Source organism: Xyrauchen texanus, chromosome 3 (assembly GCF_025860055.1).
Source record: "Xyrauchen texanus isolate HMW12.3.18 chromosome 3, RBS_HiC_50CHRs, whole genome shotgun sequence".
In the NCBI taxonomy this organism is placed as follows: Eukaryota; Metazoa; Chordata; class Actinopteri; order Cypriniformes; family Catostomidae; genus Xyrauchen; species Xyrauchen texanus.
Genome location: NC_068278.1, coordinates 16,746,140 through 16,767,075, shown reverse-complemented (window position 1 = coordinate 16,767,075; position 20,936 = coordinate 16,746,140). Strand labels below are relative to the sequence as shown.

At 37.4% G+C, this 20,936-nt stretch overlaps 1 protein-coding gene across 1 annotated transcript in view; it reads left to right on the top strand.

Moving 5' to 3' along the window:
* Window positions 1–5,578: 5,578 nt before the first annotated feature.
* Window positions 5,579–20,936, top strand: part of specc1 (sperm antigen with calponin homology and coiled-coil domains 1) — a 185,509-nt gene continuing 170,151 nt past the window's right edge. Inside the window, 1 exon segment of the mRNA XM_052097994.1 lies at window positions 5,579–5,630. The gene's annotated coding sequence lies outside the window, so the exon portion shown is untranslated.

The following is a 20,936-nucleotide window of genomic DNA, read 5'->3' as shown; positions in this document are numbered from 1 at the left end:
TATATATATATATATATATATTTAATTCAATTCAATCCAAAGGGGCTTTATTGGCATGAATGAGAGTCACTGTGGTGAACACTGGGGTGACACATGGGGTAAGCCAGACACACATAACACAGATTCACAAACTGTCTCTCAGGCTGTGACACGTTAAAACTTATCTTGCAGCCAGTGCTGCTGTGTGTCCCTCTCCAAGTATTATATAAATGTTTTCTTGTTCTGTCATGGTTATAAATTTGTCTATGCTGTTTGTTAATTTATCTGTATAAATGTCTCTTGTATCTTTCAATTTTGGCCAGTGAAGGCGAAAGTGCACCTCTGTCTCGACCTCACCTGTCGTACAGTGAGCACACACCCTTTCTTCTCTGGGTAACCATGTTTTTCTGTGTCTGCCTCTCTCGATGGCGAGACTGTGTTCACTGAGCCTGCGCTTGCTCAGGATCGGTCTCTGCTTTGTATCTCTGACAATCAGGAGATACTCTTCCAATTCATACTTTGATTTTAGAGTCTGATAGAATTGTAATTTGCTTTGTGTTTTAGTTTCTTGATCCCAGTGTTCCAGATTTGAGATTTGAGATTGTTTGATGATCTGATTTATTCTGATGTTTGGTTGTAAAGCAGTGCTGGTCTGAGGCTGGTTACTGTTAGTACTGTTAACCGGGTTAATGAGTCTCAGAACTAGCTGACTGAGGGGACTTTTTTCAGGGTTCAGTTCGGGGTTTGTAGCGCAAACTCTTTTGTAGAGATATTTTTTGTATGTTAATAATCAATGGGAATCATCCTAATTCTGCCCTACATGCATTATTGGGTGTTTTCCTTTGTAATTTCAAAATGAATTTGCAGAATTCTGTGTGTAGGGCTTCTGTTGGATGTTTGTCCCATCTAGTGTAGTTCTGATCACTGAGTGGACCCCATACCTCACTTCCATACAGTGCTATGGGCTGTATGACACTATCAAAGATCTTACACCAGATTGGAATTGGTAATTCAATATTATATAACTTTTTCTTAATAGTGTATAGCGCTCTTCAAGCTTTTACTTTAAGTGCATTCACTGCCTTACTGAAACTCCCTGATGCAGTGATAATCAGCCCAAGGCAAGTATACTTCATAGTGTGCACTAGTGCGGTGCTGCCTAGAGAGAACTGGTATCTGTGTTCCTGACATCTGGGCTTTTTCTGAAAGATCAAAATGTTTGTCTTCTTCAGGTTTACTGCCTGGGCCCAGTTCTGGCAGTAGTTCTCCAGCAGGTCCAGATGTTGCTGTAGTCCCTGTGGGGTGGGTGACCGCAGCACCAGGTCATCTGCATAGAGCAAAAACTTGATGTCTTTGTCTTGCAGAGTGAGTCCAGGGGCTGTAGAATGTTCCAACTGCACATTCTGAGTGTAGTCTGAGTGTTGGACTCAGACTACAGCCCTGCCGCACTCCTCTCTTCTGGGTGAATAACTCTGTTTGTTTGTTGCCAATTTTTATTGCACATTTGTTGTCCGAATACATTGATTTAATGAAGTCATATACTTTACCCTCTATGCCACTTTGTAACAATTTGTAATATAGTCCGTCATGCCAAATAGAATCAAATGCTTTTTTGAAATCAACAAAGCATGCAAATATTTTCCCTTGTTTGGTCTGGTTTATGTGTTTATTGATTAGGGTGTGTAGGGTGTAATTCTATTATTTAAAATACTACTAAATAACTTCCCCAGATTACTGCTCACACAAATGCCTCTGAAATTATTCGGGTCCAGTTTGTCCCCACTTTTGTGAATTGGGGTAATAAGTCCTTGGCTCCAGATGTCAGGGAAACAGCCTGAACTAAGTACAAGGTTGAATAATTTGAGCACAGCCATCTGCAGGTCAGGTGTGCTGTGTTTCAGCATTTCACCTAAGATGTTGTCAGCACCACAAGATTTTTTGCATTTTTGGCTTTTAAGTTTTTGAACCAATCATGTGTAATTGAAAAGTCAAGTGGATTTTGATTATTTTTTTATTGTGTTTTCATATATTTTTAGTTTTTGTTTGACCTGATTATAATTGTCATTTAGTTGTTTTGGTAGGATTTTTTTATATAAGCTTTCAAAATATCTTTTCCAGATTTCTCCATTTTGGATTGGCAAATCTTGTTGATTTGTTGTGCTCAAATTATTCCACAAATCCCAGAACTGAGTTTGATTTATTGATCGTTCAATTTCATGTAAGCTTTTGGTGAGATGGTGATGCTTTTTTACTCTAATTGTTTGTTTGTATTGTTGTAATTTGGAACATTATTCAATTCTTATGTCTGTATTGTTTGGTTCATTATGTTTCAGATTTGAACATTTTCTGAGTTGTTTTCTTAATGCTTTGCAGTCTGTGTCAAACCACTTTTCCGTTTTGGTTGTTTTTTTGGGATGTTTTTTGCCTTTCTTTCTCAACTCAGTTTTACAGGCTGCTTTTTTAAATATATTATTTATTTCATTTGTAGCCAAATTTACACCATCCTTGTTCATTCCAAATAGTTTGTGAATAAATGTAGTGATTAGGTTTTTCAGATCTTCAGAATTCAGGGCCTGGATATATTTGCCTGTGCTGTCTGGAGTCCATCTGTATCTCTGCTGGACTTGATACATTTGACAGTTCTCCATTCTTCTTTGTTTTGCTGTGTGATGTCTTTTAATATATATATTAGTTTGGTTATGATCTGAGAGTGGAGTTTGCTGTCTGACAGTGAATGCACTGAAGGAGGAGGGGTCCATGTCAGTGATGGCATAGTCAATTACACTAGCTCCAAGACCTGAATAACACGTGAACATCTCTAATGAGTCCCCTCTGATCCTGCCATTAAGTATGTACAGGCCTGAGGCTTGGCAGAGGTGCACTAATTGTGTACCATTTTTATTTACAGTTTGGTCGAGATTGTTCCGTGCTGGGAGGTTTTTCGTGAGGCTCAGGGGGCTCTGGCCAAACACATGTTTATTGCTCTTTGGGTCAATATTATCATGTTCAGTTCCAGTTCTTACATTTAAGTCTCCACACAGCAGCACATTTCCCTGGGCCTGGAAACGGCTAATCTCTGTGTGGATGTTGTTCAGATATTCCTCATCATGGTAAAGGGATTCTGTGAGAGGATTGTAGATGGCACAGAGATATGTGTCAGTGGTACCAATGCCAATTTCATTGTTTAATTTTAACCAACAGTGGAATTTTCCTAGTGTAATAGTAGAGATGTGTTTGGCCAGATCCTCCCTGTACCACACTAAAATCCCTCCCGAGACTTGACCACGATGGACGGTACTTAATTTAACTGAGGGCACAATTATTTCATAGTAGCCTGAGGGACAGTGGGTAAGCACATCCTGTCGATACCAGGTTTCAGTGAGAACAATAATGTCGACATCTTTGCTATTTTTAAAAAAATTCTGGGTCTGTGCTTTTAAAGCCAAATGTGGAAGAATGAAGACCCTGAATGTTCCAACAACTTATAAGTAATGAACGCATTGATATTACTAAAGATAAACTTATTTGGTAAGACAGAAAGAGATCATGTACAATATATTGCATATGTAAACACACGCATGGCAAACAATTTACATTAGTGAATTATTGTTATTATAATCTTTTTTTCTTTTTCTCTTTTTCTGTGTGGGAGTGAGTGAGTGTGTGTGAGAGAGTGTGAGTGTGTGTGTGGGTGTGTGTGTGGGTGTGTGTGTGTGTGAGTGAGTGTGTGAGTGTGTATTTATCACTTTGTGGGGACCAAATGTCCCCATAAGGATAGTAAAACCCGAAATGTTTGACCTTGTGGGGACATTTTGTCGGTCCCCATGAGGAAAACAGCTTATAAATCATACTAAATTATGTTTTTTGAAAATGTAAAAATGCAGAAAGTTTTCTGTGAGGGTTAGGTTTAGGGGTAGGGTTAGGTTTAGGGGATAGAATATAAAGTTTGTACAGTATAAAAACCATTATGTCTATGGAAAGTCCCCATAAAACATGGAAACACAACATGTGTGTGTGAGAGAGTGTGTATGTGTGTGTGTGTGTGTGTGTGTGTGTGTGGGAGTGTGTGTGAGTGTATGTGTGTGTGTGAGAGTGAGTGAATGTGTGTGTGTGAGAGTGAGTGAATGTGTGTGGGTGTGTGTGTGTGTGTGTGTGAGTGAGAGTGAGTGAGTGTGTGTGTGAGTGAGTGTGTATTTGTCTGTGTGTGTTATTGTGTGTGTATGTGTTTGAATAGTGTTCTTATCTCTGTAATAGCTGGTTGCACAGTGTTTGTAGCATCTCTTTAATGTGCCCCAGCTCCCTGATTGTCGTTAGTGTGGGTGTGCAGGGGGCCAGGCCACAGCTTCAGCATAGCTCTTTGCTCTCTGCTGTGGGGGTCTCTCCTGGTTTGGGGCAGTTTTCTGTATCCTTTTCCTTGTGGGGGGTTGATGGCCAGCAGGTGGATGTGGGGCAGGTATGTGTGGGTTTGCAGTTGTGTAAGGAGCCTCAGGTAGGTGTGTTGGGGGGACTGTATGACATAAGTTGCTTGTCCAGCTGTTGTTTTCCTCACCGGGGTCAAAGGGGCATATCTGAGCATGTAGGGGTGGATGGGCCGGTAGTGTCCTGGTGTTGTTGGAAAGGGGCTCGGTGATGTTGGATTGCGGCCCAGGGCAGCATCCTTTAGGTTCTTTGCAAAAACATGCACTCCGTCTTTGTGTAGGTGAATTCCATCATAGAGGTGGTGGAGGCCGATGTGGTGGTGGGCCAGGTGCACACTGGGGAGCATAGAACATCCTCGTGAGATTTCAGCATTGATGTTGTTGATGACATGAGGTGGTGTGTCATGCCTCGGCAGGAGTGTGGAGATGACAATACGGGTTTCTGGGAACTTTTTGCTGGTGATTTCTGCAATTTTCTTCACAGCATCAGCAGTACTGTTGCACAGTGTGTGAAGGTCATTAGTCCTGGTGTGAATAATCACACATGAGGGGTTTCCTGAGAAGTCTCTAAGAAGTTGGTGGGCGTGGCCTGTTGTGCTGCATCGTTTGGATGTGTTTTCAATGGTGTCTGTGTGTTAGATACAGACTGTGTGTAGGCGTATGTGTCGTTTTTGGGGGTTACAGGCGTTGTAGTGCTGCAGTGAGGTATACTATCTCTGCTATTCTCCTGTTGATCCCTTAGCTCTTTAAACTTTCTGGAGATGTTTTTTCATTACTCTCTGTGTCTTCTGTTAATTTGTCAATCTGTGCACAGAGAGTGTGATTATATATATATATATATATATATATATATATATATATATATATATATATATATATATATAGTACACACACACACAAGTGTTGTGTGCCCTAAATCTTAAAGTAATTAGTATTTGCTGTTCTTAAGATTTAAGTTTAAGCATTTCCACCAAATACATCGAATGATAATAATGCATGTAAAGTATTTTGTCCCCCTACTTCTGTTAAAACATGAAAAACTCAAAAGAAATTCTACAGAAGATGTAGTGGATATAAATAATGTGATGAACTACATCAAAAGTGACTACATTACCCAGCATGTCTCTCGTTCACTGCGCCATAATGTCGCGCGCTCCACCTGGCGGAGAAACTGATTCGGCGCTCGAGCATCTTCAGTGGGGAACAGCAGCGCTCCTCAACGGCAGGGAACAGGTGAGTCTCTCAACCTCTGTTTATTATTATTTTGTCGTCTAATACTTTCTGTTGTCATTGTAAGAAATCAGTTTTATTCGTTCTATCACTTTAAGGAATGCTTTACGGCCGCCATTGGGACGTAAACTGTACTTACCAGCACTTTCACCAACGGCCGGTCTCATGTTGCGCTCGAGTGAGAGCGAGCTGCTGTTTTGAACCGCTGTCTGGCACATGAGCCGTGACTCCGGTCCTTTAGTGAGAGACGAACAGTGGCTGATTTAGAGCTCACATATAATCATTTTATTTTGATGAATATAATTTTTTTCGCGTGACATGTTCTTTGGACAGCAATTCAGTGACAGGAGAGTGTGAGTGACTGCAGTAGTTTTGTCACGATAGCTGTGTGAACAAAAGACGTTACGAGGATGATGACCGAAGACTTTTGTATATTTTTTACGACTTCTCTGTCTGGCTTTCTCTTTCTATCTATCTAGCTGTCTGTCTGTCCATCCTTCCGTCTGTCTGTCTCTTTTTCTAGCTGTCTATCGGTCTCTTTTTCTATCTGTCTGCCTGCCTGTCTAGCTGTCTGTCTGTCTTTCTGTTTTTCTATCTATCTATCTATCTATCTGTCTGTCTGTCTGTCTGTCTCTTTTTCTATATATCTAGCTGTCTGTCCATCTTTCTGTCTGTCTGTCTATCTGTCAGTCTATTTGTCCGTGTCTTGTTCTATCTATCTCTATGTCTATCTGTTTATCTGTCTGTCTGTCTGCCTGTCACTTGTGCTATCTGTCTGTCTGTTTATCTATATGTCGTTTCGTCTGTCTGTCCGTCCGTCCTTCTCTTTTTCGATCTATCTGTCTCTTTTTCTTTCTGTCTGTCTCTTTTTCTATCTATCTATCTAGCAGTCTATCTATCTCTTTTTCTATCTGTCTGTCTCTTTTTCTATCTGTCTGCATGCCTGTCTGTCTGTCTCTTTTTCTATAATCTATATATCTGTCTGGCTTTCTCTTTTCCTATCTGTCTGTCTGTCTGTCTCTTTTTCTGTCTGTCTCTTTCTATTTATCTGTCTGTCTTTCTCTTTTTCTGTCTGTCTGTCTCTCTGTCTGTCTCATTTTCTATCTGTCTGTCGGTTATTCTGTCTCTTTTTCTATCTTTCTATCGTCTGTCTGTCTGTCTTTTTTTCTATCTTTCTATCTGTTTGTCTTTCTGACTTTCTATGTATCTGTCTGTCTTTCTCTTTTTCTGTCTGGCTGTATCTTTTTCTGTCTGTCTATGTGTCTGTCTCTTTTTCTATCTGTCTGTCTGTCTATCTGTCTTTTTTCTATCTTTCTATCTGTCTGTCTGTCTGACTCTCTTTCTATCTATATGTCTGTCTCTTTTTCTGTCTGTCTATCTGTCTTTTTTCTATCTTTCTATCTATCTGTCTGTCTGTCTGACTCTCTTTCTATCTATATGTCTGTCTCTTTTCTGTCTGTCTATCTGTCTTTTTTTCTATCTTTCTATCTATCTGTCTGTCTGTCTGACTCTTTTTCTATGTATCTGTCTGTCTCTTTTTCTATCTTTGTCGATCCGTCCATCTGTCTATTGCTAATATTTGGAGTAGAGAGTTAGATAATTATACAATTTCACAATTTCAATTATACAAATACTCTCACTTGTAATAGGTTCTTCAAAGCACCTGTGTGTTTTGAAATATTCCGTCTTTTCTTCTCACCATTTGTTCCTGGTTAAGAGTTTTGTGCAGCGGTAGCAGGAGTTGTTTTTATGGGCATCTGTGAGATGCTTTGTGTATTTTACTGTAAAAAAAACCTAAAGGCTCATAAATTGCTACACATTATGATATGACCACAAAGCCTTTTGTGAAATATAACTATCAGTATTTATCCGCTATATATTCTCATAATATACAGAGTGAAAGGAATCAGTATTGTAAAGCCCACTCAGTTTAGCCTTCTGTCACATGTGTGCTTTCTTAATGGGGTAACCTAATACTGTTGGTTATTTTCCAGCCATATTGATTTGTTAAGGGTTGTTCCTTGTGCATGTGCATATGGCGAAAAGAAGAGAGTGGTCTTTTGGTCATTTTATGTGAGCACATAATATAGTCATAACAATAAACAGAAGTCCTTCATATTTTTTTAGAGACAAGGTATGTCAGACTAACATACTGTTTTGCATACTAACGGTTTGGACTACAATTACAGCTTAATGGTAAGAAAATCAATGTTATGTCAATCATTTTGATTATGAGGGCAAAACGTTGGAATGGTGATGCTTTGGTCATGAGATTGCCCTTCCCCTAGCATGATTAGACAGTTATGGAGAAGAAACCTTGTTGAAAACTTTCTTCTCCTTTCACCAACTTCAGAAATAGCTAAAAACAGCCAACGCAAAATTCCCTCTCTGTAGCTATTTGTACTGTAGGTAATTACACCCTCAAGATTTGTTTTGGTTAAACCATCAAAAGAAATAGCAAGTGTGTCTTTGGCATCGAGAGCTGAGCTTTCTAGAACACTCTGTCCAATATAAAGCTCTCTCCATTATAGTATACTGCAGCAATTTCAGAACAAAACCCATACTTTCTTAACTGATAATCAATTGGGTTAAAAGTATGTGAACCCTTTAAAATTACCTGCATTTCTGCACTTATTATTCATAAAATAAAATGTTTTCTGATCGTCATAAGTCCTAATAATAGACAAACACAATCTGCTTAAAGTAATGTCACAGTCACAGTCTAGGGTTGAAAAAGTATGTGAACATTCTTAGCTAATAACTTTTACAAAGCCAATTTGGTGGCAGGTGTTACTGTTAATGAGCTGAGATTGTTGGTATTATAAAGGTGCATTTGACTATAAAACATTTCAGTAAACTTGTCAAGAATCATGTAAACTATGCCTCTATCAAAACTAATGCCAGATGATCTTAGAAGAAGAATTGTAGAGATGCATGAAGCTATAAAATCTACAAAAACAATATTGAAAGACCTGGATGTTCACCACTCCACAATACGACAAACTGACTACAAATGGAGGAAATGTAGTTTGCCTAGGAGTGAGCATCCTGCACAGTTCACCCCAAGAGCACAACATGCATTGCTAAAGGATGTGAAAAAGAACCCAAATGTAACAGCAAAAGATCTGCAGAAATCACTTGAACTTGCTAAAATCAAATATAAAAAAACACTGAATGAGAATGGTATTCATGGAAGGACATCACAAAAGAAACCACTGCTCTCCAAAAATGGACTGTTTTGGCATAAACGCACAACAGTACATTTGGAGGAAAAAGGCCCTGCACAAAAACACCAAAACTTCATCCCAACTGTGAAGCATGATGGAGGTAGAATTTTGGTGTGGGACTTTAATTTGCTGCATCAGGGCCAGGACAGCTTGCAATCATTGAGTGAACAATGAATTCTGCATCAAGAGATTTTACAGGAGAATTTCAGGGTAGCGGTCCATCATCTGAAACTTAAAAAATGTTGAGTAATGCAACCAGAAAATTACCCAAAACACTCAAATTAACAACAGGATGGTTAAAGAGAAAGACAATGTATGTTTTGGAATGGCAAAGTCAGAGTGTAGACCTTACTCTAATTAAGATGTTGTGGCATGACCTGAAGAGGGCTGTTCATGCAAGTAATCCCAGAAACATGAATGAAACAAAGCAGATTTTAAGGTAGAACAGTTCTACCAGTTATTAAATACATGGGTTCGCATACTTTTTCCAGCATGGACTGTGAGTAAATAAACAACATGCTCAATAAAGACATGAAAACTACAATCCTTTGTTTTCTATTACGTTGAGCAGATTGTGTTTGTCTATAATTAGGACTTTGGTGAAGATTAAACCACATTTTCGGAATAACTGATGCAGAAATGCAGGTAATTTCAAAGGATTCATATATTTTTCTTGCCACTAGATGTGAGAATATAGATTATTCTCTTTTCACAAGCATTGTAGTGAATCTGTGTGATATGCAGGAGGTTGTTAGATCAGTTACAATTTTAAAATATTTTGTCATACTGTTGAATTTCAAACCTTTAATCAATATGAAATTAAGGTGTAACATGTGGTATACTCTTTTGAATAGTCATATAAAGTACAATAAACTTTATTGTTACTTCAAGACAAGCGAAACTTTGAAGGTTTAGGGAAGCAGTGACATTATATAGCCCAGTTTCCTAGTCACATCGTCCTCTTTGCACTGTTAGGCTCTAACAAAAACATGCACATTCAGAGGGAATAAAATGGCTATAAATAAACTTTGGCCTATGGAAAATGAGGGTCAATTCCAGCTGTGTGACATGCAGGAGAGATTGGTTCTCAATTACTTTTAAAGTGTGTGAGTGTGTCTGTGATTGTCACAGGAGAGAACAGGCGATTCAGGACTTGGACTTGAGTGACTTTTTTTAACACTTAGGATACACTCTAGGGCTGCAACTAACAATTATTTTGATAATCGATTAATCTACTGATTATTAGAACGATTATTTGACTATTCGGCAATTATTGCAACGATTAGTCATTAGCTCTTAACCGATTATTCAGCTTGTGCCCCGACTTAAAAGATTGTATTAAACATGCTTACTAATAATAAAGAGGACAAAATCATCGTTTAAAAATACTTCTAAATGACATTCACTGAATTAAAGGGGGAAAAAATACTTTTTATTTTTATTTTTATTTCTTTATTTTTTAACCCCCTTTTTCTCCCAGTTTGGAATTCCCAATTCCCACTACTTAGTAGGTCTTCGTGGTGGCACGGTTACTCACCTCAATCCGGGTGGCAGAGGACAAGCCTCAGTTGCCTTCACCTCTGAGACAGTCAATCCGCGCATCTTATCAGGTGGCTCGCTGTGCATGATTCCGCGGAGTCTCACAACACAGGAGACTCATGCTACACTCTTAGGACTATGGTGTTCCTAATAAAGTGCTACTTGAGTGTATATTACAAATTACAATAGTTGAGACATGACTTTGACAGCTAAAATTAGTCGTAATTTCACTCAGACTTGAGCTGATGACTTTAGACAAGTCATTACTTGACAGGCTCAGCTTCACTGACATAACTGTTGGGAAAAGTATTTAAAACCCTTTGATGTGACATCAAAATTACATACATCATATTTAATTGTTGTATAAATTTAAATATCACAGAATTATCATGTGGACAGATAATTGTAATCCAATAAGAAATGCATCATTTAAAATTGAGAACATTTAGATTTATTGCCACATTTGCTATATATTGATTGATTTTTAGACCTAAATTGAAAACTCAATGTCTTTAAGTAGGCTAATTTATTCTGTAACTTGATATTTGGTCTTAAGCCTTTTATTTCTGACTTGAAACATCGCACAGACGTAAGAAACAATGGCTTTTAGTAGAGGATAGGGTAGTCCCCCGATTAACAAATTTTCTTGAAGAGACTCAAGCGTTTCTGTGTCATACAGCACCACATGACTGTGTGTTTGCTGAAGGAGTGTTTATTCCAGGATGTATGTCATGACCAGTGAACAACAGTGAGTCAGTTAATCTGATTTAATGTGAGGCCATGCTTTTAAAAAATGCTTGCTTACACAGGTGATATTTAAATTAGTTTATATTTACACACACTAGTTTTTAATTAGATTGTTTTTATTCATTAAACACTTGTAGGGTTGCTCTAAATATAAATGAGAAAATTTGAACATAGGAATTTTTTTCAAGACAAGTATTTTTGTCTTGTTTTCCCTGTAAAATTATTGAAATATTCTTAAAACATGATTTATTTACATGTCAAGCAAAATGGGATAAGATATTAAGTCTTGTTTTAAGATAAATCTGACAAAATTTTGTGAACTTTAGACTAAAAACAAGAAACAAAATCTGCCAAGGGGGTAAGCAAAATAAACTTGTTTTCTCTTTAAATTAAGTTTGTTTTTCTTACTCCATTGGCAAACAGTTTTTTCTTGTTTTAAGCATAAATCTCACTAAATTTTATTAGATTTCTCTCAAATCTAGACTTAAAATATCATGCCAGTTTGCTCGTCATGTAAATAAATCACGTTTTAAGAATGTTTAGATATTTTTACTGGAAAACAAGACAAAAATACTTGTCTTGAAAGTCATTATTTGCAGTGACCTGTTATTGACAATAGGGTTTACCTCAAGAAATATAACTAGACAGTATGGCTGTTTGCCTTGTCAGTTTTTTATATCAATATATAGGCTACCCCAAATACATACACATTATGAAATGGTGTTTTATCCCCTTTCAAAGAAACCATCGTTTCGAACAAAACGGGCATTGTTGCCTAGCAGATTCAAAATGATTACACAAGAAGTAAAATGCAGTAAAAATCTAGACTTCTCTGAAAACCAGTGAAAGCCTGTATTGACTATTCATGACTCACTTCATTCATGAAGACCTGTTTACAAAAAGCTGACAGTCATTCACTACTCCTTCTCTGATCAAGTTTTTCTCCTCTCCCTTGTTCTGTGGCTGCTGTTTGGTCTGTGGCTGGATTAGATTGGCAGTACCCAGGAGGACTGTGGGCTTTGGCTCTAATTGATGAGGTTAAGACAGCAAGGGAAAAGGACATTTATTACCTCTGTCTGTTTTACTCGCTTCTGATTCACTCTGTTTACACTGTTTCATCTAGATTTTGCATCTGTTTGACTGTAAGGGATCAGAATTTCTCATAACACACTCACTATGATTCTTTAAACTCTTTATTTACTATTGTCTTTACTTTACCTTGGAGATAATGTTGGTATCCTTACTGATGTTATACATGTTTATTTGGGAATGAGGGCTGACACAGTTTAATACATAGCATGCTCTTCTCGAAATTTATTTAAAGATTTATTAAAAAGAAAGATAAAACACTGCATTTATCCTCTCTAGTTATCTCGTGCCACTATTACTAGTGACCCAGCAACAACTTTTTGTTTACATTCTTTGTACAATTTCTATAAAATTCCCCTTAAAACTACTCAAACACATGAATCCCATGCACTCTCGTTGGAAAAATAGGGCCCTATGAAATGTTTTTCCAAATTCCGTTTAATTGTTTCCCAAATTTTGTGTTTTCCATTTTATTTTCTCTGAATTCTGGGTTTTAAAGTTTAATTATTATTATTATGTTCCTTCTTTTCTTAAAAAAATAAAAAGCAAAAATCGAGGTTACAGTGTGGCACTTACAATGGAAGTGAATGGGGACAATGAAAGTGAACAAAGTTGTAAAATTGTTACTTTACACAGATAAGGTTTGTAAGTGATTTTGTCACACTAAAATCATGTTTACACACATATCCTCGATGTCTTGTGGTTATACTTTTGAAAAAGTGAGCATTTTAACGTAAAAAAATTGGCCCCAATTCACTTCTATAGGAAGTGTCTCACTGTAACCCTAAATTTAGCTTTTTCTAAAGAAAAGTAGTGACCAGCCAAAATGTATTTTGTGGTAATTAACATTATGCCACAAATGCTTTCACAACTTGTATTGAACCCGGAATATTCCTTTATGACATTGCTTAAATATAATGTTATTATCATTTATATATAATTATTATCATCATTATGATTACTACAACTACATTGAATATTACATTTTACTATACAGAAGTAAAATATTTCTGTCATTTTTCTTTTTTTTTTTCTAGTTAAATTTAGCTTTTTTGGGGGGCATTTTGGCAAAAAAAAAAAACATTATAGAAACCCATAGGAAAATCTCGAGGGAACCCATGGCAATTAGACTCCCTCAAATATGTAAAATTCTGTGACATTCCGCATTTTATAGTTAATTTCATTTTTATCAATAGATTCCGTGATTTTGTCCGTGTTGTCCCGCAAACTGAAAAATCAAGCACTTGCCAGAGGAATGCAGACAGCGACAGTTACTAAGACAGGGGATGACATTCATTTCTGAATATAGGGAAGAATCCCCCCTTACATGACTCATATGGGGGGATTTATGCATTTTGGGGGAGAATAAAATTTGGTATACTAAAACATCTGAACTTTTAAAACAATCTCAAGTAAATCTCACAGGGGGCTACTTTTCTAAATTCTTAACTCTAGTTTTATTCACATGTAATGATTTTTAACGTTTAGAGCCGGGCTTGACATTAAACATCTCCTTTTGTGGTCCATGGATGAAAGAAAGTCATACGGCCTTGCTAAATATTAAATTAGTAAAATATTACAGAATTTTCATTTTTAGGTCAGCTATCTCTTTAAGAGTTCAATTTAGTTCTTACCAGATTAAAGTTGACAAAATTCACTGAACATTAATACATGGAATCCTAAAAGAGATGACCTTTCTGCTAAATCAGTTAAAATGTTTATGGTAAATAAATAATAATATTTAGGATTTTAAAGATAGTTAATAGGATGATATTTTAATTATGTATATTATTAATCAGGGCTGTCAGTCTATAAAAAATTGTAATCAAATTTATTACACGGTGTCCCGATTAATTAATCGTGATTAATCGCATTTAATCGCGTATACAAATATTTGCAGAGAAAGCCCCCCATATAACAATAATTCAATATATAATGATTATACATATTTATATCAATATATAATTATACATAGTTATCTTTAAATATTTAAAAATTATATATATATATATATATATATATTAGGGCTGCACGATTTGGTGGAAATGTCATATTGTGATTATTGAGGTTAATATTGCGATATGCGATTGCGATATAATAAACAAATGGTAACATGAGTCAGCTTGCTTGTTTATCAAGGAAAATGCACAAATAGATTACTGATAATGCTGAAATCTGTATTTTTCACATTACCCTGTTGCAAGCTGCAGACAGCGGGGGTGAGAGACACGGAGAGCGTCTCCGTGTTAGAGTGCGCATCAGACGGCGGAACTTTAACTCTCTCCCGTTCTCGACCCCCCCTCAGATTGGGTCTCTTCCGCGACTTGTTGGCGGCTCTGACCACACAGAGAATGACAGTTTTGGAGTTTGAGCTTATTTACATGTCACGCTCCCGTATTATATTAACTTTAATTATTGATGAAATAAAGACATATAGCCAAGCTGTGATCTGTGTTTTTGTGTTATTTTTTCTGGCCACCAGTTCAGTGTCGGTCTACTCGGCATCCATCTTCAGCTGATTTCTGGAAACTCACATGACATGACCACACGTGCCACTCCCTAAACCGAGACTGACTGGTCATCTTTTTATTGGCAGTGTAGAAAATGGGCTTTCACGTCCACTCATGCACTTAGTTATTTAATAAAATCGCAGAATTTGCCTTCATATAATCGTGCAGGCTGACATCGCAATTGCGATTGCGGTATGATTACTCGTGCAGCACTAATATATATATATATATATATATAATAAAAAGATATTCATATAATTAAAATGCATTACATTCTTGTGGTAGAAGAATCCATCTTTGATAAGACAATACAAAAAGCGGCTTTAGAATACAATGTATTGTTTACTACCATATCATTGATCATAAGTCAATCATTGGCATACAGTTCACAGCAATCCATTTCACAAGTGAATTTGTCAATCAGTTCGAGATTTATTTTGAGGGCTTGTTTAAGGACCCGTCAATTTATACCTACGTCAGACATTTTTTTTATTAATGCTTACAAAACTTTTACATCTAGAGCCAAGAGGTATATTAAAACAAACAACAACAAAAAGGAAAATAAATAAATAAACGGTTTAAATAAAAATATCAAATTGTTTACATATTTCAATACATTTTACAGCTTTCTTGTTACTCAAATTGGAAATTATTCTTAGGTATTGATAAACGTCTGAATAAAAAATTTCAACTAATGGTTTATATCCACCATACTTTTATGAATACTAAACTTTGCCAACAAAAGCAGAAAATTGATCAAATAATATTCCTTATGAAGAGACATGTCATAGCTAATAAAACAAATAAAACATTTTCAAAACAAAGTTGAAAGCTGGGAATGATATGATCTCTAACAATCTTGCCGAAATCAGACCAAAAACAAGTGGAGTAGGGACAACTCCAAAATAACCTGCAGACCACAAAATGTACAGAATATATCGACATCACAACTAAATCTCTCTACAAGAAAATAATTTGAAAATAATTAGTGGGGTAGTACTTATAAATAAGTTTGAAAGAAATGTAATATTTATGGGGTAATTTCCCAATTTTGCACCATCTCAATCCAGCCCCACCCTGTGTCAGACATGCTTGTGTAGCATCTTGGGTGTGTTGCGTCATAAACATAAAATGTTAAGGTCACTGTGTCAAGTTAAATAAGTTTAATACTCCATCTTTAAATACATCTTGAGATCCCTTAGTTTGCATTTGCTCTCATTCAAGTGTTTTGAACGTAAGATCGTAACGCATGTTTGTGTTGGTCTGCCTACTGAAGTGTTTTCTTCACTGTATAAACTGCGCATTGCTCATGAAGCTGAAATTTCACTTACTGCCCTCTGGAGTAAACAGGTGGTACTACAAACTTGCATTTCTCAGGAATCTTCCTTATTATGGTCCGGGGGTATGCGATTAATTAATTAATTAATGTTTTTAATGTGTTATTTTTGTAAAATGAATCGCACTGAATTAACACGTTAAATCGACAGCCCTATTATTAATATATTATTCATATTATGTAAATAGGTACATAGGCCTACTTATATTATTAAAATAGACTGATTCACAAGGCAGAGAAAATTCCTATGTAAGTCAGATGAAGCGTGAGGAGGGATGTAACAGGTGTTTATAAGGATGATAACGTTTATTTTCACCCAGCAGTAGTTCTGATAGCTTTACACAAAGCATTTTAGCTATTTCTGCCTTTCTTGTCAAAGGTGCTGTAATATGAGCCGCATGATGTGATGAAGCAAAATAGACTGATCTAATGCCAAGCACTTGCAATCAGCTCCGTTGTATATAAACAGGCGCAATAGTATAATCGTGATGCTTGTTTGCAGAGACATGGCATATCGTCATTTGCATGTCAAATTAACAGGTTAAACATTAGTTTAGCAAATACAGTACATCTGGAAAGTATTCATAGCGCTTTACTTTTTCCACATTTTGTTATGTTACAGCCTTATACCAAAATGGATTACATTCATTATTTTCCTCAAAATTCTATAAACAATACCCCATAATGACAACATGAAAGAAGTTTGTTTGAAATCTTTGCAAATTTATTAAAAATAAAAAACAGAAAAAATCACATGTATATAAGTGTTCACAGCCTTTGCTCAATACTTTGTTGAAGCACCTTTGGCACCAATTACAGCCGCAAGTCTTTTTGTGTATGATGCTACAAGCTTGGCACACCTATTTTTGGGCAGTTTCTCCCATTCTTCTTTGCAAGACCTCTCAAGCTCCATCAGGTTGGATGGGGAGCGTCAGTGCACAGCCATTTTCAGATCTCTCCAGAGATGTTCAATGGGGTTCAAGTCTGGGCTCTGGCTGGGCCACTCAAGGGCATTCATAGAGTTGTCTCGTAGCCACTCCTTTGTTATCTTGGCTGTGTGCTTATGGTCATTGTCCTGTTGGAAGATGAACCTTCGTCCCATTCTGAGGTCCAGTGCGCTCTGGAGCAGGTTTTCATCAAGGATGTCTCTGTACATTGCTGCATTAATCTTTCCCTCGATCCTGACTAGTCTTCCAGTTCCTGCTGCTGAAAAACACTAATCTCTGTAGGGATGGTATTGGCCAGGTGATGAGCGGTGCCTGATTTCCTCCAGACATGACACTTGCCATTCAGGCCAAAGAGTTCATTCTTTTGTACTCATGGTCTCAGAGTCCTTCAGGTGCCTTTTGGCAAACTCCAGGCAGGCTGTCATGTGCCTTTTACTGAGGAGTGGCTTCCGTCTGGCCACTCTACCATACAGGCCTGATTGGTGGAGTGCTCCAGAGATGGTTGTTCTTCCGGAAGGGTCTCCTCTCTCCACAGAGAAACACTGTAGCTCTGTCAGAGTGACCATCGGGTTCTTGGTCACCTCCCTGACTAAGGCCCTTCTCCCCCGATCACTCGGTTTGGCCAGACAGTTAGCTCAGAAGAGTCCTGGTGGTTCCAAACTTCTTTCATTTACGGATGATGGAGGCCAATGTGCTCATTGGGACCTTCAATGCTGCAGAACCTTTTCTGTACCCTTCCCCAGAACTGTGCCTCGATTAAATCCTGCCTCGGAGGTCTACAGACAATTCTTTGGACTTCATGGCTTGGTTTGTGCTCTAACATGCACTGTTAGCTGTGGGACATTGTATAGACAGGTGTGTGCCTTTCCAAATCATGTCCAGTCAACTGAATTTACCACAGGTGGACTCCAAACAAGTTGTAGAAACATCTCAAGGATGATCAGTGGAAACAGGATGCACCTGAGCTAAATTTTGAGTGTCATGGCAAAGGCTGTGAATACATGTGATTTTTTTCGTTTTTTATTTGTAATAAATTTGCAAAGATTTCAAACAAACTTCTTTCATCTTGTCATTATGGGGTATTGTTTGAAGAATTTTGAGGAAAATAATGAATTTAATAAATTTTGGAATAAGGCTGTAAACAAAATGTGAAAAAAGTGAAGCCAATGTGAATACTTTCCAGATGCACTGTACGTGACAGTGTGCTGCTCACTACACGCTCACACTAACCTCGACACGTGTTCAGTGAGCTGCGGGAATGCTGTGCGCATGTGTGAAGGAGAGACTCTGTAGCGCTGATTCTAATATTACGATAGAAAGACAATATTATTGATTTAATGTGTACATCTATGTGATTAAGTTTACAATTCTCTACTATTGTACACGTTAACGTGAATAAATGTGAATGCAATTCCTTGCATTATGAACGCGATACGTGCGGGAATGATTAAAAATATGCGCAATACCCACAATCCTGGGCCAAATTTCACGCCCTGTAAAATTAGGATTGGTCAGAAAGGAGGGGCTTGGCGATGGGTTGATAATCGAGATTCAGTATATATTGAATATTGTCAATAAGGTGAAAAATATCTAGCCCTACACAGCACTTTCCACAAGAAATCACTTCAATCAAGATGAACTGAACTGATATTTCTTGCTATAGATGGTTTGCATATTTTTAGCATGTAAGCACACACCCTTTGCTTGTCACGGTCAATGAATGTGGCTCCACTCTCTTCTGTGAAGTTGGCAGATTGAGGTGTGTTTTCACTCTCTCCTGATGCTGGTCTACAATTAGGAAATAATATGGCTTTCAATCCACTACTACAGAGGAGTTTGGAACTAAAGGTTATTGGCCCTATCACTGATTTTGTTTTCTGATTATGTTGGATGATGATAATTATGATAATGACAGATTTTGTTTTAGGTAGATGAAACCTGTTTTATTTTGACTTGATAAGATCTGATTTGAAATTATGTTTAGCTTTTTGAACAATGGACAGATGAGACCTAAGGCTGAGCATGTATCTCAGAGTGCTTTTGGCGGGTCTGTTTTCAGATGACAGGAATGTGTGGGGGAAATAGACTGCATACTTGCTGTCTAAATCTCAGTCAGCTTCGGTAACTGCGTGGAATGCTGTTGCCACATCTGACAGCGAAACGCTTCAGCTAATTTCATAGAAACAGAGTTGAGTTTTGAGGTTGAGTTTCTTAAAACTTAAAAAATATATTTTTAAGCTCTGCAACAAGTTCTATTTTATAGCACATTTTCTGCAATACATTGTTGAAAACATGTTTTCAATTTCTGAGTTCAGTCATTTTTATATTTTTCTTGGGGTTAAACTAAAAAATGTCGAAGTGGTGTAACTCTCTGGAAAGTAAAATAAGATTTAAAATTTTTGTTAAAATCTGAAATTCTTGAAAAAATAAATGTTAATGAATAATCTTTTACTATTATTTATTTAAAAAAAAAAAGCAACGAAACAATTTGGTTTTAAAATATTAGCTCATTTTAATATTTGAAAGCTTTTGTCCACCAAATGAAAGTCATGTGGTAGAACTAACATGCAGATAGCCATTTTGTTGTCATGTGACAAATCAACCATAAAACAGAGAGAAACCCTTTAGATATTTTGACATTTTTATGACAAGGCACATTTTGTTTAGGTCCAATGGAGTAACCCAATTGATATTCATGACTCAAAAATGTGTGATATTTGTAAACAATATTTTCTCCTTGACAATATGTTAGAAAATGTTCTGAATTGAATGAATAATTTCTGTGCACTCACATGTATTCAAGGTTTAAGGAAAGTATTTTAAGACCTTTTAATTGATGGTTACTGTAACCCGCACACACACACACAAGACGAGACAGTCACAATGTCGGAGGAAAAACTGCTTTAATAAAAATAAAGCAGGCAAAAGTACATAACAGGGTAAATCCAGAGGGAAGCGTAGGGTCAAAAGCCGGGGAATCAAAGTATAAACAAGGGGCAAATCCAATGAGAATGGTCGGGGGAAGCGAGGGTCAAAGCCGGTGTAATCAGAATAGAGTAGCGGGAAGGACTAAACAGGGGAGCTAGGGGAACAAGAGAGCTGGCAAGCTAAGCGGGTAACGAATCACAGGGGGGTCAAAACTAGACGAGACTAGTGGGGGGCAAAGACACGGGAATCTAAATACAATAACCAACACCTGTGAAACGGAAGTGCTGTGGCATTTATAGTGACGAGTGCAGGTGTAAACAATGAACAGGTGATGAGACGAGTGCAGGTGAAACTAATGTGCAGGAGTGCAGATGACGCGAGTGCAGGTGGTCATAATGTTCTGGGGGATTGGAAGTGCGTGAGAAACTCGAGGAAGGGAGATTGCCTACGAGCATGTGAGCGAGTAGGAGCAAAGTGGGCGTGAGGGCTCGAGCGAGCAAAAAGAGCGTGAAAAGCTCGAGGGGGCGGAGCGAGGGAGTGTGCGTGTGTGTGCTAGACGATGCGGGGAGAAGCAGAGGAGCGGGGTTCGTGACAGTTACACCACTTGACATGCTATAAATGTTTTTCAAAAATGTACACGGACACAAAAATATAATTTCTACAAACTTGACACGTTGTAAACTACATTTTAAAAGATTTTAACCTCGACAGCCTTTTTTGCCTTTAGTAATTTTCTGTAGTTATAACTTAAAGGGATAAAGGGAGATGAAAAATAAATACTAATAGCTGGAAGAGTAGCTGATATGGAGTGGTAGCCAGAAAGAACAGTGCCCCACAAGCACATAGTCTGGGATGACCAATTTTCCATAGTTTGTTCAATTTTGCCATTTTTGGATGGATTTAGTGGCTTTTTTTCATTCTCCCTTTATCTACAGTGTTGCAGAACAACAGTTACCAAAAGTGTCTTCTTGACTGTTATAGTCTTC